The sequence below is a fragment of the Schistocerca serialis genome, chromosome 2 (genome assembly GCF_023864345.2).
Source record: "Schistocerca serialis cubense isolate TAMUIC-IGC-003099 chromosome 2, iqSchSeri2.2, whole genome shotgun sequence".
NCBI classification, from domain to species: domain Eukaryota; kingdom Metazoa; phylum Arthropoda; class Insecta; order Orthoptera; family Acrididae; genus Schistocerca; species Schistocerca serialis.
In genome coordinates, this window is record NC_064639.1 from 1002420482 (window position 1) to 1002444554 (window position 24073).

Below are 24073 nucleotides of genomic sequence, written 5' to 3' on the forward strand. Positions count from 1 at the left end.
CTTCATTTCGTAGTATTTCCGTATCCCACTTCTTTGTGCACTAATTTGAATTGACCAGTGTCTTGAACTTCAGCCAACTCCTCATTGTTACTAAATTGAGATCTGAGCCTATACCTGCTCCTTGTTACTCCTTACAAGCCAATATCTGAACTCGAAACGCCTGCCTGACCAAGATGTAATCCAACTGAAATCTTCTCATGTCTCCCGACCTTTTCCAAGTATGCCTCCCACTCTTGTGATTCTTGAACAGATTATACGCTACTACTATCTGAAATGTACTGCAGTACTCTATTAGTATTTCATCTCTCTCATTCCTGCTACCAAGCCCATATTTTCCCCTCATCCCATTCTTCTGCTTCTTGCCCTACAACCACAATCCAATAACCCACGTCTATTATGTTTTCATCTCCTTTTATATACTACATCACCCGTTCAGCATCCTCATATACTTTCCCTAACTCTTCACCTTCGCTTGTGACGTCGGCATGTATACCTGAACTGTCGTTGTCGGTGTTGGTTTGCTGTCGTTTCTGTTGAGAACAAACCTATCATTGAATTGTTCACAGTTACTCACTCTCTGCCCTACCTTCCTATTGAGACAGAATCCTACTCCCATTACATCATTTTCTGCAGCTGTTGATATTACCCAATACTCATCTGACCAGAAAATCTTGTTTTGCTTCCATTTCGCTTCACTGATGGCCACTTCCTCTAGATTGAACCTTAACACTTCCCTTTTCCAATTTTCTAGCTTTCCTACCACAGTCAGGTTTCAGATACTCCTTGCCATAAGTCATAGAGCGTTGTCCTTCCGCTGGTCATTCAATCTTTTTCTAGTGGTCACCTCCCACTTGGCAGTCCCATCCAGAAATCCGAGTAGGGGTCTAGTCCGGAATCATTTGCCAGTGGAATGATCATCGTGACAATTTTTCAATCAGAGGCCACATGTCCTGTGGAGACACATGACATGTATTTAACGCAGCACTTTCCATTGCCTTCTGCATCCTCAAGTCCTTGATCATTGCTGATTGTTGCATCTGTTAGGGACTGTTTCCCACCCCAGTGCAAGACACTGCCCAGAACCTCTGTCTGCTCCTCCACTTCCTTTGACTATCCTGTTAGAAGAATGTGGGTGACTTCTTATGACGGAAGTCTTCAATCAGCTTGCTGAAAACTCTGAAGTTTTCTTAAAATGAAAACTGTTTAACACTCTGCATCTATATTCTTTATGTCGGGTTAATTATTTCTCAACATAGTCATCCTGCCAACGAACATATTTCTCTCAACAAGACACAAATTAGTTTTCACTGACACTATCGAACGTTTGAGTTTTTTGCTGGAGCCACATCCTCATCTGTGCTTGCACCGCCTAATCGCTGTCAAAGTGAAGTTCTTTGATGACCGATGACAGTGAGCCCAAATGTCGCATTGTTGCAGAGCTTGTGTGTTGTCTACCACTCTCATGCTAAAGGAGAGGGTGTTCCATGTGTTAATAAACTCATCAAACTGGAAAATAAGTTATAGCTCCATTTTCTCCTGCACAGCACAGTTATATTTCATAGCACCACGCAAAACACTATTGTAAAGACTACTCTAGGAGCAGATCAAGACAAATACGTAGATATCAATATTAAAAATGTTGAAAGTAAATATCTGTGGTTGTATTAAAAAGTTTTAACTGCTGTGATATAAAAAATTAGGAGACTTTGCTTTTCAAAATGCCCGTGTATTATTCATTCGCCAGAAATGTGATATTTTAAACTACTCAGAATATAATTTATATGACCTTACTCTACAGGTACTAACTTCCAAGAATCTGTAACACACCCTAGGGCTTTCTAGCTCACTGATATTTCATAACGTGTGCAGTCTGCGTGGTTGCCACATTTCCCACCTCTCACTGGATTTTTCCTGACATCATTGTGAAAGCAGCGCACATATGCTGTGTTATGAAGACGGCCGCTGTGGCGCTTCAGTCCGGACCCGCCTGCTCCTACGGTCGCAGGTTCGAATCCTGCCTCGGGCATGGATGTGTGTGTTGTCCTTAGGTTAGTTAGGCTTAAGTAGTCCTAAGTCTAGGGGACTGATGACCTCAGTTGTTAAGTCCGATAGTTCTCAGAGCCATTTGAACCATTTGCTTGCTGGCCCTACTAGGTTCCCACCCCTTCCTAGCCCCTAAATGAGTGTGGTTCTACAATTTCACATTTTGTTACACTTTATCTGTAACACGTAGTGTTTTGTTACAATTCAGCTCTGGCATTGGGTAGTTTGTAAGAATCCCACTGCAGTATGGAGTAGGTTGTTAAAATTTCACCGTAACCTGAGACAGTTCCTTTCAATTTTACCTATAACAATGGGTAGTATCTTACAATTTCAATGTGACATGGGGCGCTTTGTTACAACTACTCTGCAGCATGGGGCAACTTGTTACAATGGCGTACTGAACTCGACAAGTGGCTCAGCATGCATCATATTTTTAGATAATTAGATGTTCTTGTCGTAAACTAAACTATGCTAGAACGTACACACACACTAACACACACACACACACACACACACACACACACACACACACACACACACAATAACACACACACACACGCACACACACACACATACACACACGAAGAGTGTTAATTGTTTAAACATTAAAATTATTATCTACAAGTCGGTTAGGACGTTGCAGTTGCAGTTGGGTTGTCGGGTAACATTAAAAAGTAGTTGAAAATGGATGCCTGATTTCTTAGCAGTCAAATTCGTCTGACGTAAGTGGGTCTATTATTGAATTGGATGACGGGTTTCCATCCACAGCTTACAAGAATTGTAAACACTTGATTTCACATCTCTCGAGAAATAAACCAGGGTTTCGCGCCTGCGGAATGTGACTCAACACACAATTAAACATATCTTCACTTGCCCTACCCATACTGTCCGTATCTCCCTAAGTATGATCACTCTTAAAATTCCTTTTGTACCAAATATGTTTTCTGTTTCTTTTTATCTTTAGTCACCAGTCTTCCGGCTAATCTGATGCAGCCTGCCATTAATTGCTCTCCTTCGTTAACCTCCTCAGCTCATAGTAGCACTTGTGCCCTATGTCCTTACTTACTGAATCACTTAACAGAGGTGATTACAATGAGAATAGGGTAAAATCCGATGCTAGCGGAAGACATCATTGCCCTTACCAGCGATATAGATTAAACTTTCTTCCAGAGCGACCTTTATGTTGACATCAGGAATAAATGTTTTCATGGTATGGTACAGCATTGTATGGTGAAACAGCTGTTTTTGAGTCATCAGTCTTAAACTGGTTTGATGTGGTCCATAACGAATTTTTCTCCTGTGGCAGTATTTTTTTCTCAGAGTATCGGTTTCAACATACATTTTCAATAATTTGCTGAATGAATTCAAATCTCTCTCCTCCCCTTCAATTTTTACCCTCAATTGCTCCCTCTAGTATAATGCAGTTTCTTAATTCCCTGCTGTCTTACCACATATCCTTTAATCATATCTCTTCTTCTTTTCAGCGTTTTCCATAGGTTTCTTCTTTGCTAATTCTGTAGAGAGAAGTTCTTCATTCCTTATCTTATCAGTTCACATAATTTTCAAATTGCTCCATAGCATCACACCTCAAATGCTTCGATTCTACCCTGCCCCAGTTTTCTTTCTGTGATGTTCACTGTCACAAAACGCTGTGCTTCAAGCGTACGTTCTTGGAAAAACTTCCTCAATTTAAGGCCTGTCTTAGGTAACGGTGAATTCCTCTCAGCTGGGAGAGCCCTTTCTGATTTTGCTGGTCTGCTATTTATGTCCTCTGAGCTTAGTTCATCATGGATAATTTTACTAACAGGATACCAAAATTCCCTAATTTCAGGCACTTCATGTTCACCAATCATGATGTTAAGTTTCTCTCTGTGTCTTTTACGTTGTTTCTCACTACTTTTGCCAATTTGTGGTTGATTCTCAGTCCATATTCTGTATTCAGTAGACTGTTCATCCACTTCAACAGATTCTGTAACTTTTCTGCAGCTTCACTGAGGATACCATGGACAAATCTGATCATTTTTATCAATCACCCTTTGTTTTAACTCCACTCTTCAACCTTTTATTTATTTCCATCATTCCTTCTGCTGTATGTAGATGGAACAGTAGGGTTAAGAGATGTCATCCCTGTCTTACACCCTTTTTAATCCAGCCACTTCATTTTGAGTCATTCACTATTGTTTTGTCTTAGTTGTTGCACAAACTGTATATTGCCAATCTCCCTCTTATCTTGCACCTTTTTTCTAGGTCGACAATCCAAAGAAACTGTTTTGGTTTCTCTGCATTTTTCCTTCCATCATTAAGCCGAATTTCAGGAGTGCATGTCTGATGCCTTTAGCTTTCATGAATGGTTACCACAGTTTAATAATAAAACCCTAAGCATCTGATAATTACCAAAATAGTGATGATGAGTTCACGTAATTGCTTTTATTAAGTCTGAAAAGGACAGCAGAGATAATGCTCAACAGTTCCTGGAGTCTCTGCTGTCCTTTTCAGACTTAATAAAAGCAATTACGTGAACTCATCATCACTATTTTGGTAATTATCAGATGCTTAGGGTTTTATTATTAAACTGTGGTAACCATTCATTCGCAGTCCTCCTGAATTTCTTCACTTATTGAAATGCAGTGTCATCCAAACCAGTAGCATCAACTAATTTTCAATGAATTATTGGATTCTCCAATTCAGTAGTCCAAATATATTTCTTGAGTTCTGATGTTTCTTCATTCCAGATGCAGTTAGGATCCACTTTATTGCCTGGTATTAGCTTCTTCTGTTATTTTTATATTCATGAAAAATTTATGGGCAATCTAATCGGCTGTTACATCTAAAAGGGTATTATTTGTAGTTGGTGTTCTGTCAGTTTCTTCCGTCTACAGACGTCCTGTCTATACTGTGTCATACCGACTTCTTCTCCTTGACGATAGTGTGTTGGATGTTACGGTACATGCCGCTTTATAGGTACCCTCGCCCATTTGGTTTGTTCGAATAGAGTACAGAAGTCTCATATTTCAGAAATCTCATCTTAAAAGCGACCCTTGATGTAGATGGTGTAACGTCTGCAGAAACCTTCAGGACACTCTAAGTAAATGACCATAAGCTCTGGGAAAATGTTTAATGTTTTGGAGCAAGGCGTTCAGTACAGAAGAGAATATTTTCCAGTCCACTTTTCTGAAGAGGTTGAAAGGAAATTCAATGCATTCTAAACGTTGACTGACAATTTCTGAATTAAGGAGGTCCTCCGCAGAATCAGTTCGCAAAGTAACAAGTAGGAAACTCTCACAGAGAGAAGGGACCAGATGACAGGGCGTTTGGTAAGACATCCGGCAATAAGTAACGTCGTAGCAGAGGGAGCTGTGGAGGATGCAAATTACGGAGCAAGAAAGATATTGCAACACAATCAGCAAGTAATTGGGTAATGTTGGGTGCAAGTAATGTGCTGAAATGATGAGGAGGGGAAGACTTTTCGAGCCTCATTAAAAGTGTTGGAAGACTGATGATTAGACCAACACGTCTGCTGCTTGACGTCTGCGACAAATACAAATGACACGAGATAATTTTATTATCCTCCGTGCTTCCTCACATATGTGATCTAGCATGGTGCTCTAAGCAGATCCAGAACTCGTTTGAAAATGTGGTGAGGTGTCATTCCTCGGCCTTGATTCGCGTTGAGAGCCTTGTTCTGGACTCTCTTCTCTCTTGTGCCGCTGTAATATCTCCTTATATTCAAGTAATTATCCCTGCACAATTCTGTGAGTGAATTATGTTTCCTACTTGACCATCTATACAGTATACTCGCAGAATCAATGCGCAAAGCTGCTTTTACTCATATTAAAAAGGGTCTGAAGCCTGCAGTGGAATGAGGTGTTACCCATAACCTGGATGGGTCTGCTGAGGAGCATTTTTTCGAAAACCTTAGATAGACCAACTCATGCGAAGACTGGGAAGCTACCGGGAACTAGATGTGGAGGTTTACTACCAGGTGCCCCCAATCCACCCCTGTTAAAAAGGTATACTCTCATACTACCACTGAACTTTCAACAATGAGAATTCGCTGCTGATTACGAACTACTGAAGTTGACCCTATGCTTAATCATCAACAGTTTCACCTAAGCTGAAATCAAGGGAATGTTTCCTTCAGACATCGAAATCTTTGCTAATTGCTCCAGATAACGAATGTCTTTAACTCTGGAAATCTGAGCGCCAAGGCTAGCCAGGTGAACGTCTTTCAGCTGCTTACCTGGGTGTTAAAAGCCCGCTAACTCTCTAACAGTTGGTGTCGGCAGGGCTAAGTCATTGATTAAATCATGAGACTTCACATAAGAGGACGGCGAGGGCGAAGTGGCCAAGATCAAGTAGTCGACCAAGAATGTAGATGACCTTCTTGTCCATTTTAATGACCAGAATAACATTTATTGCTAGCCAGTCTATGCCCTAGGTGAGGCTCAATCTCGCAGAAACGTTTCTCTTTTCTTGAATTACTAGTCTTCTGAATGGTTTGATGGGGCCACGGAAGTTATTCCATGATGCTTTAAAATATGTCCTACCATCTTGTCCCTTCTTATTGTCAGTGCTTTCCACGTATTACTTCCTCACCGACTCTCCGGAGGACCTCCTCATTGCATACCTTACAAATCCATGAAATTTTTACATTCTTCTGTAGTACCACATCTCAGATGCATCTATTCTCCTCCCTTCCGATTTTCCCACAGTCCATGCTTCGCTAACATACAAATCTGTGCTCCAAAATTACATTCTCAGAAATATGATTCCAAAAATTAAGGTCTATTTTTGATATTAGTAGACTTCTCTTGGCCTGGAATGCCCTTTTTGGTATTGCTAGTCTGCTTTTTATTGTCCTTCTCGCCCCGTCCATCATGGGTACTTTTCTGCATAGGAAGCAGAATTCTTTTAACTTCATTTACTTCATGATCACCAATCCTGATGTTAAGTTTCTGCTACATCTCATTACTGTCTTATTTCTGTGATTTACTCTTCATCCACGTCACGTACTCATTAGACCATTCATTCCATTCAGAAGATCCTGTAATTCTTCTTCAATTTAACAGAGGATAAGAATGATATTAGAGAGTCTTATCATTTAAATCTTTTCACGTCGAGTTTCAGTTCCGCTCTTAGTCCGTCCTTTTATTTTCGTACGTGCTTCTTCGAAGTATAGTCTAAACAGTAGGGACGAAAGACTTCGTCCATGTCTTACACATTTTTAGCCGAGCACTTCGATCTTTGTATTCCACTCCTATTACTCCCCCTTGATTCTTGTACATCTTGTGTTTTATCCGTCTTTCCCTATAGCCTATCCTATGTTTCTCAGAAATTCGAACATATTGCACCATTTGAATTCTCGGACGCGTTTTCCAGATCAACAAATCATATGAACATGTTTTGATTTCTCTGTAGTCTTATTTCGATTATCAACCGCAACGTCAGAACTGTATCTCTGGTGCTTTCACGTTTCCTAACACAAAACTGATCGTCATTTAACAGGCCATCAAATTTCTTTTCGTTTCCTCTGTGTTTTGTTCTTGTCAGCAGCACTTGTCACCTCTTGCAATCTTCGGAATTGTGTGGATTATATTTTTCCCTAAACCTGATGGTATATCACCAGCCAGATAGATTCGCACGCTTCCCCAATGATATTACAATTTATGATGAAATGCTATGTATTCCCTTTGTGTTCTTCGATCATAAGTCTTCCAAAGCAATTTAAAATTCTAACACTGGATCCACTACATCTTCTATAACAACTCCATGTCATCATACAAATCTTCCTCCTCATAGAGGCCTCCAGTGTACACTTTCCTCCTGTCTGCATTTAACAGTGGATTTCCCATTGCACTTTCAATGTTCACATATTTGCTATTAATTTCGCCGAAGGTTGTATTCATTTTTGAACGTACGGTGTCAGTCTTTCGGACAATCCTTTCTGTTCGAATATCTTCGCAGTTTTCATGCAGCCATTTCGCCTTTACTTTTCTGCACTTCCGATTTATTTTATTCTTAAATGACATTCTGTACTTCTGAATTTCCCTGAAAATTTTTGCAGTTCCTTCTTTCGTGGATCAACTGAAATAATTTTTATATTGCCCATGGCTTCTTTCACAGTTACTTACTTCGTACCTATGTTTTTCCTCCCAACTTCTGTAACTGCACTTTTTAGAACCATCCTTTCCTCTTCAAATGAACTGTCGACCCAGTAATTCGTTACTGTAATATCCTCATCCATAGAGGACTTCAAGCATATCTCTTCCTTCCTTAGTACCTCCTCATACCAATCCTTGCGCATTTTTTCTTCCTAGCTAGTCTCTTAAATTTCAATCAACACATCATCACTACTAAATTGTGATTAGAGTCTATATCTGCTCCTGGGTACGTCTTTCAATGCAACATCTGGTTTCGCAATATTTGTCTGACAAAGATGTAATCTAACGGACGTATTTCTTTACCTCCCTGCCTTTTCCACGCACCCGTCCTACTCCTGTGATTCTTGAACAGACTGTTCGCTCTTATTAGCTGAAATTTCTTGAAGAACTCAATAAGACTTTCTCTTCTCTCATACGTCGTTCCGAGCCCGTACTCTCCTTTAACCCTTTCTTCTACTCCTTTCCCTACAACCGCATTCCAGTCTCCCATAATTATTAAATATATGTCGTTCAATACCCTCATATACTTTCTTTATCTCCTCATCTTCAGCTCGTAACGTCAGCACGTATACCTCAGCCGCCGGCGTAATGTGGCCGAGCGGTTCTAGGCGCTTCAGTCTGGATCCGCGCGACCGCTACGGTCGCAGGTTCGAATCCTGCCTCGGGCATGGATGTCCTTAGGTTAGTTAGGTTTAAGTAGTTCTAAGTTCTAGGGGACTGATGACCTTAGATGTTAAGTCCCATAGTGCTCAGAGCCATTTGAACTACTTGAACACCTCAGCTGTCGTTGTTATGTAGGTGTTCTGTCAATACTGATGAGGATCACTCTGTCACTGAACTGTTCACAGTAACTCACTCTATAACCTAACTTCCTATTCACAACGAATACTACTCTCGTAATATGATTGACGAGTACTGCTGCTGTTGATATTGACCTATACTCATCTGATCAGAAATCCTTGTCTTCTTTCCCTTTGAATTCAATGACCCCACGACATTTACGTAGAGCCATAGCATTTCTGTTTTCAGATTTGCTAGCTTCCTGGCCACTTTCAATTTTCTGACATTCCACTTCCAGACTCGTAGAACGTCATCCCTTCCTTGGTTATTGAGTCTTTATCTCGTTGTCACTGCCCCTTTGGCAGTCCCCTCCAGGAGATTCGAATGGGTGACTAGTCCGACATTTTTGTGAATGAAGAGATCAATGTGGCACTTTTTCAATTTCAGGCCACACATTATGTGTTTAATGCAGCGGTTTCCACTGCCATCTGTCTCCTCCTTACTGTTTCCTCCGGTTTCGGGACAATGCCCCATCATCCCACTGGCAAGAATGTCACCTAATCCTCTGTCCGTTCCTCCACCCTCTTTGACAAGGCTGTTGGCTGAATGTGAGTGACTTCTTATGAGGAAGACTTCAGCCGACATTGCTGATAACCAACAGACCAGTGGTTATCAGAGGAACATTATCTGTAAAATTCCTTTAGCTTGTTCGTTTACTTCTTTTTATTATTATTATTATAATTATTATTACTATTATTATACATTTTTGCCATTAAGACAGTGATTGTACCTGAATATTACATGATTATTCAATATTCCCCTATCGTGTTTCTTCTTTTTTTTCTCTTCCCAAAACTTCTTCATTCTTTGACTGTGTTTGTGTTTCTTTGTTCCGTCTATATTCTTCCTGGTCTCTTAGTTTCTTTAACTTCAAATTTCCTGTTCATAAGTTTGTTTCTGAATTTGTCTCCTTCATCTGTCATTTCTTTATTGATTCCTGCTTGTTTTAGGTCCTCTTCTATTTCATGAAACCAGCTGGTTTTTTTGATTGAGCTGTTGAGTACATCAAAAATCCTCTTTATGAGTCTGGTGTTGCTCATTCTGTCTATGTGCTTCAAGAATGTTAATCGACGTTTTCTGATTACGTCTGTAAGTAGGGTAAACCTTGGTAAGTTCGTGGCATTGCTTATTTCGTGATACTTTTTTGATTCCTCTTCACGGATTTATCAACGACGCTAGAAGTGCAGTCGCTGACCCACAAGTAGCAGCACATGTCCCCTACCTGCAGCGGCATTTTACACCACGCTAGCAGCGGACTTGGCAGCCCAGTAAGTTTTTTTCTACCGTTGGGGATAGTTGTCTTTCGCTTTCGAGTTGTAGAATCCCAAGTGTTTTCAAAGTGCTGATTACTCCTCATATTAACAAGGTAACATTTTTTGATTTTGCACAGTTGTTGATTTTATATAAATAAATTTTTCTGATTAAGGTTTGTGTTTTTGCGTTCGTGGGTTTAGACGTAATAGCCTTAGCTGCGCTAGTAAAATTCTTAGCATTTTAACTGCCATCTTAGCGCCACCCTAGGCAGTCTTCGCAAGCATTGGCTAATAAACGTATTTAAAAGCAGATATTTATTGATTTGTGGTAGCATGCCCGTGGTATAGATGGAGCACTTCATTTTAAATCAGATAATATATGAAATTTACATATCAGGAATTAACCAAGCTATCACGAGCTTAACCAGTTTTTTTCTTCTGCATGTTAGATGCCTCCAAAATACCGCAAATATGCCAACCAAAATATTATTTCAGCAGGAAATTTGGTAAAAGAGGAGAAGTACTCAATTTACAAGGCATCAAAGCAATGTGATGTGCCATGGTTTACCCTGAAAGACTTTCTTAGCTGGACTGAAGGTGAATGTGTATGCCTACCTAAATTAAGGAAATCGTTTTCTTTACCTGTACAAGTGAAACAAAGAATATGGAATAACATACATTCCATGCAGGAATAAGGATTCGGATTGACTGTAATTCAGATTCTAAATCTGGCATATCAGCTAGTTGCAGCAACTGGTAGGAAACATACCTTCAATGAAGAAGAACAAGTTGTAGGGGACTGGTGGTGGAAAGATTTTAAAACACGCTAAGTGCTTACCTTAAGAGTGCCTGAAAATATAGCTGCTTATAGGTATTCGATGGGAAATAGATCAATATTTACTGACTTTCATCAAAAATTAGAAGCATTAGTCACAGATCTAGGAGTTCAAAATAGTCCAGATCTAGTACGGAATTGCGATGAGACAGGCCTCTCATATGTGGTGAAAGCATCCAAGATCGTTACAGCAACTGGCAAAAAATATGTAAATAACAGAACATTTGCCGATCGAGGTGAAAATCATACATTGCTTGCCTGTGTCAATGCTAGTGATCAGTGGATACCACCTATGGTGATGTTTAAGGGTGTCCGAATGTCAGAAGATCTTCTGAAAGACGTTATTCCTGACAACAATGTGAAACTATCACCAAAAGGGTGGATAAATAGAGAACTTTTTCTGGAATGGTTCAATCATTTCATACAATGTATACCTCCCGCAAGACCTATAAATTCAGTAATGGATTCCCATGGATCCCATATTTCAGAGGTACTGATCTGGCGAAGAAGACATTCTTCTGACATTTCCTTCTCACACTACTCACATTCTGCAACCATTGGATGTAGGGGTACAAAGGCAACTTAAAAGGTAATGGGGAAAATCTTTAAATAGCTACATGGTCAAGAATACAAGTCTCAGATCCAACAGATCTGATTTCCACAAATTGTTGAAACCTGCTAAATTCCCCCGACAACCATCCTGATTTAGGTTTGCCATGTTTTCTAAAAATTGTGTCGTCTGATGGCCGGGATGGTTTCTTTGTAAGGGCATTGCTCATTTCTGATAATTTCCTTCCTTAGTCTTCGAATCCGAGTTTGTGCTCCGTCACTAATGACCTTGTCATCAACGGATTATTAAATTCTGATCATCCTGTTTCCTCCTTTGAAAGAACAAGACAGGAACCTCAGAAATAAACATGTGTGTTGAATTTGTGCAACGTGTAAGAACCGAGTTTCTGACTCTCTGTCACTCCTAACGTCATAACTGACTTTCACATTCAGAAATGGTGTCCAAGAAATGTTCTCGTGATTGATATAAACTACACTCCTGGAAATTGAAATAAGAACACCGTGAATTCATTGTCCCAGGAAGGCGAAACTTTATTGACACATTCCTGGGGTCAGATACATCACATGATCACACTGACAGACCCACAGGCACATAGACACAGGCAACAGAGCATGCACAATGTAGGCACTAGTACAGTGTATATCCACCTTTCGCAGCAATGCAGGCTGCTATTCTCCCATGGAGACGATCGTAGAGATGCTGGATGTAGTCCTGTGGAACGGCTTGCCATGCCATTTCCACCTGGCGCCTCAGTTGGACCAGCGTTCGTGCTGGACGTGCAGACCGCGTGAGACGACGCTTCATCCAGTCCCAAACATGCTCAATGGGGGACAGATCCGGAGATCTTGCTGGCCAGGGTAGTTGACTTACACCTTCTAGAGCACGTTGGGTGGCACGGGATACATGCGGACGTGCATTGTCCAGTTGGAACAGCAAGTTCCCTTGCCGGTCTAGGAATGGTAGAACGATGGGTTCGATGACGGTTTGGATGTACCGTGCACTATTCAGTGTCCCCTCGACGATCACCAGTGGTGTACGGCCAGTGTAGAAGATCGCTCCCCACACCATGATGCCGGGTGTTGGCCCTGTGTGCCTCGGTCGTATGCAGTCCTGATTGTGGCGCTCACCTGCACGGCGCCAAACACGCATACGACCATCATTGGCACCAAGGCAGAAGCGACTCTCATCGCTGAAGACGACACGTCTCCATTCGTCCCTCCATTCACGCCTGTCGCGACACCACTGGAGGCGGGCTGCACGATGTTGGGTCGTGAGCGTAAGACGGCCTAACGGTGTGCGGGACCGTAGCCCAGCTTCATGGAGACGGTTGCGAATGGTTCTCGCCGATACCCCAGGAGCAACAGTGTCCCTAATTTGCTGGGAAGTGGCGGTGCGGTCCCCTACGGCACCGCGTAGGATCCTACGGTCTTGGCGTGCATCCGTGCGTCGCTGCGGTCCGGTCCCAGGTCGACGGGCACGTGCACCTTCCGCCGACCACTGGCGACAACGTCGATGTACTGTGGAGACCTCACGCCCCACGTGTTGAGCAATTCGGCGGTACGTCCACCCGGCCTCCCGCATGCCCACTATACGCCCACGCTCAAAGTCCGTCAACTGCACATACGGTTCACGTCCACGCTGTCGCGGCATGCTACCAGTGTTAAAGACTGCGATGGCGCTCCGTATGCCACGGCAAACTGGCTGACACTGACGACGGCGGTGCACAAATGCTGCGCAGCTGGCGCCATTCGACGGCCACCACCGCGGTTCTTGGTGTGTCCGCTGTGCCGTGCGTGTGATCATTGCTTGTACAGCCCTCTCGCAGTGTCCGGAGCAAGTATGGTGGGTCTGACACACCGGTGTCAATGTGTTCTTTTTTCCATTTCCAGGAGTGTATCATTTTAAAATAATGACGTAAAAGCTTTATTCCCATTTCTATCGTCGTGAAAAATTGGTATGAAGTTAAAAAGGTAACAAACTCACATGAAAATTCTGTTAGTATCGTACCGCGCCCTAATGTAAAAAATCATAATGGACAAACCGCCAACGAATCGGCCACGTATACAATGGCTTTTTTCTGGGACTACTGAAATGCTTTAGTTGTGTGGAGACCCTCACATTTTGTCATTGCTGTTCACTGAGCACGACGTTACGTCGTGATTTTAAAAGGTCGTTGTTATGATTTGTCACTTGAGACGGAAGGAGCGAGAACTTTGTTATGATAGGTTCGTATGGTGCAGGGAGTGGTGATCTGCTGTTCTCTAACGTTTCTGGCATTGTTTGCTATGACTGGTGCTCATCGGCGAATGAGGCGTGTGCTCCTGTTTCCCTTCTGCACAACGCAGGCCACGCGGCGCTAGTCACTCGCCGATAGCTCTCGCGTCACAAGTTGATGCTGCAGCCTGCTGGACTCTGATGCCCGGCAAGCAGAATGGGGCAAACCTGTATGCAGCCTATCTGCTCAAACTGTTAGATCAGAGCGCTCCTTGCAGCAGTCTGCCAATTCCTGGCCTATCTCGCTTCCTTTTGTTTGTCGCCGTGGCTGTTTGGATCGATTTGTGGCAGTTGTCATTGGTCAAGAACGTTGTACGTAGCCTTTTGAGTACATGTGTTACGTTTCGACTATCGGTTATGCGATATTCACAGGTGGCATAAGAACGGGTAACTGAGTTGTTCTGTGCTGGATGGTGCCTCGATTGCGCGTGCAAACAGCTGCGCATATGTGCCGGCTTCCGATATACTCTGTCTGTGTACCAGAAAACTTTACATAAACTGACTCTGGCCTCAGAAGAAGGTCGTCACAATGAGGTCACAGCCTGTTGTAAATATCATATGTTGTACACCCTGAACTTATATTTGATACACACTGGGCACTGAATGCACGAGCCACTGCATTATTCTAAACCGCTTTTTTTCCCCAAATGTGAACAGATATCGCAACGAAGGATATGCAGTCTAGATACGAATAATTTTTGCGCTGGATTTATGTATTTGTTGACGCATCATTTATAATCTTCCTTCCTTCGTACATTTGACCTCTATCTTGCTGTACGTGATTATAGGGTGGTTTTTCTCCGCCCCGTGTGTACAGTATGAGGCTACTGTGCCAATCGCTGTCGTTTTATGCAACTCACAATGTTATACCTGGCCTTTATAAAGCACGCGTTAGATTGCCATATTGTCTCGCTCACTACGCACCAACTACTAGTCACAATGTAAAAATGATAGGACTTTATTGCAGAAAATTTAATGTAGTTACATTTTGCACTGGGTACGTTTTAGCTAGACGCAGAAGTTTTCGACTTACACATGAAGAACGTTCAAACGTGACAGTCAAAGGCACCCACACTCCTACACTCAGCCCACACCGGTCGGAATTCATACTATGTTCTTCATGGTACTGTCTTACCACAGTGCAAATATTTGCATCTGCACTAATTCCTTCCCACTTTCGACCTTGCTTGGTCTTCACCGACTGGCCTTATACTACCAACATTACATATACCATCATACTTGAGCATTCGAAATTGTTAAATTCAGTTTGTGTCAGTTTCACCTAATAATTTTGTGAATGTTAACAACATAAAATAAACAGTTACATAGCTGTTTCCGTCATTCCTAAGTTTGGATCGAAATGCGAACGTAATTTGTTTTAGCGTAACGTTTACAAAAGTAATTTTCGTTCATTCCCCTCATGGGTACGCTTACATTAAGAATGTTACAGAAATAGTCGAATATATGGTGGCGTAATAGTTCAATTAATGCACGCCAAAAAAGGCGAATATTAGGTATAGTTCCGGCTGTCTGAAATTTTTCTGCTGACAAGGGAACCTCCCCATCGCACCCCCCTCAGCTTCAGTTATAAGTTGGCACAGTGGATAGGCCTTGAAAAACTGAACACAGATCAATTGAGAAAACAGGAAGAAGTTGTGTGGAACTGTGAAAAAATAAGCAAAATATACAAACTGAGTAGTCAATGGGCCACATAAGCACCATAATGAACTATATGAAATTAGGAGCGCCGTGGTCCCGTGGTAGCGTGAGCAGCTGGTGAACGAGAGGTCCTTGGTTCAAGTCTTCCCTCGACTGAGAATTTTACTTCCTTTATTTTTGCATAGTTACTATCTGTCCGTTCGTTCATTTACATCTCTGTTCACTGTAATAAGTTTAGTGTCTGTGTTTTGCGACCGCATCGCAAAACCGTGCGATTAGTAGACGAAAGGACGTGCCTCTCCAATGGGAACAGAAAACATTTGTCGCAAGGTCATAGGTCAACCGATTCCTCCACAGGAAAACGCATCTGATATATTCTATACGACACTGGTGACGGCATGTGCGTCACATGCCAGGAATATATTGTCGACCCATCTAACTTGTACACTTGGCGAATGGGTAAAAAGATTCTTCTACCTTGCCCAATTTAGGTTTTCTTGTGGATGTGATAATCACTCCCAAAAAAGTGATGAAAACATAAGAGTTTGTCACATAAACTGAAAATAAAAAATTAAAGTTTTCACTCGATGGAATATTTGAACCTAGGACCATTCGTTCCGCGGCTGCTCACGTTACCACGAGACCACGGCGCTCCTGCGTTCCTGTCGTCCTTAATGTTGCATATCTTCTCTTGAACTACTCAGTTTGTATATTTTGCTTATTTTTTCACAGTTCCACACAACTTCTTCCTGTTTTCTCAATTGATCTGTGTTCAGATTTTCAAGGCCTATCCACTGTGCCAACTTATAACTGAATTTGAGGGGGATACGATGGGGAGGTTCCCTTTGAGTAGCAAGAACGATATACCGAACGTCATGACCGGTGGGGATCAGTGTGGCGTGGTGGTGAGTTTGGAGGTTACTATTGCAGGTTTTTGTTCAATAACTCGAAAACCGTGGCGTCTGTACAGAATTTAACTACGTTATATTTCCTAAAAAAGTTGCTGCTCATTTTCTTTGTGAGACTAATAGCCTGCGCGTTGCGAGAGAGAGAATATGTAAACCTCGCGTGTGGTTTATGAAGGCCGGATATAAGGGTGCCGGTTGTATTAAATGATAGTGGGAGGGTTAGCTGAATCACAATGTATTAACGGTCTTTCGAATCCACCTCAAGTTCCTTCTCTGAAATTAGCATATGTGAGGTGACGTACATGGAGGTCTCGTGGTGTACGCTGGAGTAGTAAGTGCAAGTACATTTTAGAGAGCCCGTCGTCGATATCCGGCTGGTCCACGTAGCGAAGGAAGGCGGATGCAGCGCGGACCCCTCTGGCTCTCTGAGTGCTGTGGAAGGGACTCCACTTTATGGGCCGGCAGAGGTTTACGAGCGCAGCCGTGGCCCTGGCAGCGCGTGCGGAATGCCAGGAGGTGGAGTGCTCGCGGATCTGACTCAGGGCGTCGACCAGAGGAATCCAGGACGGTTCCCAGCACCGGAAGCGTGAGCAGCACTAGTATTTACCTCTTACGTTCGTTGAATATTTGACGTGAAGGCAACAGATGATGTTGAACAAAGAGCTCAATCGGCCACTTCAGCTAATCGTGACACAATATTCTCTAACCGCTCCAAATCCCAGAGTAGAGTGAACTGCTGTACCATATGCTGGTTGTTTCAAAAAGAGCCATTCGATTTCACAACAGTGTATTCGATAAATGTGTGAAGATGGAGATTTTGGTGGACTTTAACTTGGGAATAAAACCCAAATAATTTTCTTGACGCCTGTTATAAATCTGTTGTTTGCATGGTTTCTTTTAGACGGCTCACTGTGGCAGATAGCTCATTACGAACTTGCGTCGTAACGGAATGCCGATAACACAGCAGGAGGAGGCATTTTGCGTTCTCAGTAGCAACAGGTGACACTCTATTTCACTGTCTGACGTAATTTTCGTCGTGAGTACGGCACCAACAGCGTAAGGGGCATATAGATACCTGATTACAACATCGACCACCATGGTCGCTTTACCTAGCTGTATGTTCAAAAATCAAATGGCTCTGAGCACTATGGGACTCAACATCTTAGGTCATAAGTCCCCTAGAACTTAGAACTACCTAAACCTAACTAACGTAAGGACACCACACACACTCATGCCCGAGGCAGGATTCGAACCTGCGACCGTAGCAGTTCCGCGGTTCCGGACTGCAGCGCCAGAACCGCTAGACCACCGCGGCCGGCCCTAGCGGAATGTGTTTCTTTTGTGAAAGACTCCTCTTGCAACAACCCTGCGGGAATACGACACACTTTAGCAGCAACAACAGTCAATGCTGTAGCTCCACGATTTCTCATAAACGTCTGCGACACTACCGAGTGGATTTTTTAAGTCGTGTGGTGGAGGGCAGATCGAATATTTCTGAAAGGTAACTGGGACCTCTGACCCCAGTCGTTTCTTGTTAAAATATCTCAGCGTATTACGTGCATGCATCTAAAAGACGTACTCTCTTAAAAGTGATTTGCTCTTTTGAAAATAAAAGTTTTTTACTAATCGTATGCATAAGTTAAAAATAATTAGAAAGTGTTCATCTTCATACGGGTTGGACATACAGGGTTCTGAAATCTGATTCTCTTTTTTGGGAATACTCTGTGTTATTGTTTTCTCAATTCCGTTCATGACTGGTGGATGGCAGTATTTGCTGCTTATTGCTGTAAATCTATTTTAAATTTCATGGCACGTGCGGATGTATTATGTATGAGACATAAGGTAGTGTGACGAGTATGATTATGTAAGTTATTAATAAATATAGAGTACACCTCTTGACGTGCTGGAATACCAATGGTGCTGGACGTGCAGTTTTAGTTATGTGTATGAAACCTCAAATCAGATGTTTGAAGCTATGGACATGTCTTTGTAAGCGTATTCTCATATCAATGGTTTTGGTTGCGGAGTATCTATGCGAGCGTCGCGTTTTGCAGATTCGAGAACGGTCACGGAGCTGTTATGTTGTGCTGTTGGTAGCTCTACATGTGAAAGGCATTATTATGGAAGTTCAAGTGTTGCTACAAGTGCTATTACAGTGAAGTAATCAGATATAGAAGCGGATTCAGAGAAAAGTGGGTACAGAAATAATTAAATATGAGCAGCGCCGTCGATAACGTGTTTGAGCATCCTCCCTTTGTGTGTTGTTCCGTACAACATCAACATCCGCGTCGCCTTCGGCCTCCCAGAATGAACTAACGTAAATCAGCAAAAATAGTTACCTCATAGCAGTACAACCGAGTGCCAGTGCCTTATAGCGAGGGTGAGAAAGTGCGTTCGGTCATCGCGTTCGGTCCGCATCATCAACAATCAGCCGCGCCGCGACTGTTACGCGCACGCTCGTGCAAGTGAGAACTGTAAACTGTATTTTAACTTTATGAACAGTGTTATATTATTATAAGTGTCAGGTAGGACTGATACCAGATATCTGTGTATGCGTGACGAGTCTAAGAACTTTCGTTCACTCATTCGGCTTCTGCATGATCAACAATTACCCGCCTTGGTTACACGTACGCTCGTCCAAGTGATACTGTGGACAGATAATCATCAAGAATGTTAACTGGCATCAACACTTGCGACTTAGAGTGTAAACAGTGAAACCTGAGATTTTGTTTTGTCTCAGAATATAGATGATCATACCAGACGCAGAGCAGTGCTGTGCTAAATGTAGAGTGGCTCCCCTAAACCCGCCTGCATATTTAGATACATAATCTCAGGAAAGCCAGCAGCAGTGTGGAGCAGAACAATACGAACGCCGCGGGAGTATCAGGTACGTGGTGTGGACAGGGCGCACAGCAAAGAGAGAAACCAGTTTAAGCCCCCCTCCCCACCATTTGTACCCCCGGGCATGTTACAACTGCCGACCGAAGTGGCCGTGCGGTTAAAGGCGCTGCAGTCTGGAACCACAAGACCGCTACGGTCGCAGGTTCGAATCCTGCCTCGGGCATGGATGTTTGTGATGTCCTTAGGTTAGTTAGGTTTAACTAGTTCTAAGTTCTAGGGGACTAATGACCTCAGCAGTTGAGTCCCATAGTGCTCAGAGCCATTTGAACCATTTGAACCATGTTACAACTTGTGTACGACACTAGCAAGAGATAAGTATCATAATATTCTTCATTACATACACTCCTGGAAATGGAAAAAAGAACACATTGACACCGGTGTGTCAGACCCACCATACTTGCTCCGGACACTGCGAGAGGGCTGTACAAGCAATGATCACACGCACGGCACAGCGGACACACCAGGAACCGCGGTGTTGGCCGTCGAATGGCGCTAGCTGCGCAGCATTTGTGCACCGCCGCCGTCAGTGTCAGCCAGTTTGCCGTGGCATACGGAGCTCCATCGCAGTCTTTAACACTGGTAGCATGCCGCGACAGCATGGACGTGAACCGTATGTGCAGTTGACGGACTTTGAGCGAGGGCGTATAGTGGGCATGCGGGAGACCGGGTGGACGTACCGCCGAATTGCTCAACACGTGGGGCGTGAGGTCTCCACAGTACATCGATGTTGTCGCCAGTGGTCGGCGGAAGGTGCACGTGCCCGTCGACCTGGGACCGGACCGCAGCGACGCACGGATGCACGCCAAGACCGTAGGATCCTACGCAGTGCCGTAGGGGACCGCACCGCCACTTCCCAGCAAATTAGGGACACTGTTGCTCCTGGGGTATCGGCGAGGACCATTCGCAACCGTCTCCATGAAGCTGGGCTACAGTCCCGCACACCGTTAGGCCGTCTTCCGCTCACGCCCCAACATCGTGCAGCCCGCCTCCAGTGGTGTCGCGACTGGCGTGAATGGAGGGACGAATGGAGACGTGTCGTCTTCAGCGATGAGAGTCGCTTCTGCCTTGGTGCCAATGATGGTCGTATGCGTGTTTGGCGCCGTGCAGGTGAGCGCCACAATCAGGACTGCATACGACCGAGGCACACAGGGCCTACACCCGGCATCATGGTGTGGGGAGCGATCTCCTACACTGGCCGTACACCACTGGTGATCGTCGAGGGGACACTGAATAGTGCACGGTACATCCAGACCGTCATCGAACCCATCGTTCTACCATTCCTAGACCGGCAAGGGAACTTGCTGTTCCAACAGGACAATGCACGTCCGCATGTATCCCGTGCCACCCAGCGTTCTCTAGAAGGTGTAAGTCAACTACCCTGGCCAGCAAGATCTCCGGATCTGTCCCCCATTGAGCATGTTTGGGACTGGATGAAGCGTCGTCTCACGCGGTCTGCACGTCCAGCACGAACGCTGGTCCAACTGAGGCGCCAGGTGGAAATGGCATGGCAAGCCGTTCCACAGGACTACATCCAGCATCTCTACGATCGTCTCCATGGGAGAATAGCAGCCTGCATTGCTGCGAAAGGTGGATATTCACTGTACTAGTGCCGACATTGTGCATGCTCTGTTGCCTGTGTCTATGTGCCTGTGGTTCTGTCAGTGTGATCATGTGATGTATCTGACCCCAGGAATGTGTCAATAAAGTTTCCCCTTCCTGGGACAATGAATTCACGGTGTTCTTATTTCAATTTCCAGGAGTGTATTTTTAAGTCATTGCAGGCAGTAAATGTATTTATATGTTTATGGTGGGCCAAGGCTGAAACTGTCTGAAGCTACAGAAAATAAAACTGACAGTTACAGGGGTACGGAATCGGGTCATACTCTGAAAGCCGATACTACAGAATGTTCATTTTAGCAAGGTATTCAGTTACTTTCCTTTGAGTGTGTTATAGTTCAGTTTTCCATATTTTCCTTTCTACTGCCTTTTCAATCAAATATTTGCTCTGTTTCTTATGTATACCAACGTCATGTCTTGTAACGCATCGAACTACGTAGGTTACAGATTTACTGAAAGGGTTATAAACTTTTACCCGTCATCTATCCACCGACAACATATCCATTGACATTATGGAATATCTTCATTGCTCTCTCTGTTTCCTTCGAAATTTTCTTCAAACTGACTTACCAGAAAAATATTTTGACCACCTGCATAAAGCTTGTTGCTTTACTCTTAGATATGCGACAATGCACTGCCATGCTGGCATGTTTCATGTACTATTCTATACATTTAAAATCATTTGTACGAATGGCTTTAAATAAGTAAAGCAATTGATTTTGATCTGAAAAAATATTGGTTTTATTGACGATTCCAATACACCGTATTACTCCACACGCTTTTGGCTACAAAACCGTATTTTTCAACGTAATATCCATTAAGTGCGATGGACTTACGCCATATTCCTGGGAGGACCCGCCTGACACCATTCTACTGGCCGACTTCGGAGCCAACATCTTGCTGCGTCAATAATCTCCCCATGCTTCCTTTATTTAACCAAACAGATGGAAGTCAGAATGAGATCCTCGTTTTGTGTGCTCCTCTGGGACATGCAGACTTCAGTGAGGTCTTCCGTTGTAATGAAGAAGGAGAAGTTAGTTCGCTTTGTTGTAGCGGCAAACACTCTGAACCTGCTTTTTCAATCTCCTGGGGATAGCACAACAAACCTCTGAGTTGGTCGTTGCACTATGAGGGAGGACATAAAACCAAATAACCTTTCAGAGTCCTAGAAGACCGTAGCGATGACTTTACCGGCTGAGGGTGTGAATTTTAAACTTTTCTTCTGGATGATAGCTGGTGTGGCACCACTGCTAGGGGTGCCGTTTTGTGGAGAACCCACTCTTCATCGCCTGTGACGATGTTCGACCAAAGATTGTCACCATCAGCCTCATGACGCGCAAGCAGTTCGGCCCAGATGGCTCTTTGTTGCTCCTTATGGTCTTCTGTTAGGCAGTGAGAAATCCAGATGCCACACACCTTTAAGTACCACAACTGGTGGACGAAGGTGTCAGTTCTGCCAACAGAGACGCCCAGTTGTGCAACGAGGTATTTGAGTGTGATCCATTAGTGACCTCGAATGAGAAGGTCCGCACTTTCCCAAACTGCACGAGTCACAGCTGTGTGCGGCTGGGTGGCACGCGGAAGACTGGACAGAATTGCACGAGTCTTTTGCGATGATGACAAACGCCTCGCCCAGTCACTCACAGCGCTTTGTTCACTGCCAGGTTTCCGTAGACATTCTGAAGCGCCTGTGAATATCTACTACGTTCTGGTTTTCTGGAAAAAGAAACCCAAAGGCAGCTCTCATCTTGGAACTCGCCTCCTTTACAGATCTGCATCTACATCTATATGGTTACTCTGCAATTCACACTTAAGTGCCTGGCAGAGGGTTCATCGAACCATTTTCACACCACTTCTCTACCGTTCCACTCTCGAATGGGGCGTGGGAAAAGGGAACACCTAAATCTTTCATTCGAGCTCTGATTTCTCTTATTTTATTATGATGATCATTTCTCCCTACGGATGTGGGTGTCAACGAAATATTTACGCATTCGAAAGAGAAAGTTGGTGATTGAAGATCCCGCCGCAAAGAAACCGCCTTTGTTTCAGTGGCTGCCATCCCCACTCGCGTATCATACCAGTGACACTCTCACCTCTATTGCGTGATGACACGAAAATAGCTGCCCTTCTTTGAACTTTTGCAATGTCCTCCGTCAATCCTACCTAGTAAGGATCCCATACCGCACAGCAATATTCCAGCAGAGGACGGACTAGTGTAATGTAGGCTGTGTCTTTAGTGGGCTTGTCACACCTTCAAAGTGTTCTGCGAACAAAGCGCAGTCTTTGTTTCACCTTCCCCACAATATTATCTATGTGGTCTTTCCTATTTAAGTTGTTCGTAATTACTATTTATAGGTATTTAGTCGAACTGACGGCCCATAGATTTGTGCGATTTATCGTATACCCAAAATTTATCGGATTTCTCTTAGTAGCCATGTGGGTGACCTCGCACTTTTCTTTGATCAGTGCCAATTGCCACTTTTCGCACCATACAGAAATTCTCTGTAGATCATTTTGTAATTGGAATTGATCGTCTGATGATTTTCACTAGACGGTAAATTGCAGCGTCCCCTGCAAACAATCTAAGGGGGCTGCTCAGATTATCACCTAGATCATTTATATAAATCAGGAACAGCAGAGGGCCTATGACACTACCTTGCGGAACGCCAGATATCACTTCTGCTCTACTCGAGGATTTACCGTCTATCACTACGAACTGTGACCTCTCTGAGAGGAAGTCACGAATCCAGTCACACAACTGAGACGATACTCCATTTGCACGCAATTTGATTAACAGTCGCTTGTGAGGAACGGTATCAAAAGCCTTCTGGAAATCTAAGAATATGGAATCGATCTGAGACTCCTTGTCGACAGCACTCATTACTTCATGGGAATAAAGAGCTAGCTGTGATGCAGAAGAACGATATATTCTGAATCCGTGTTGGTTATGTAGCAATAAGTCAATAAGTAGATGCGATTTTAAAGGCTACGTATAGCGCCGTCGCCTGTCA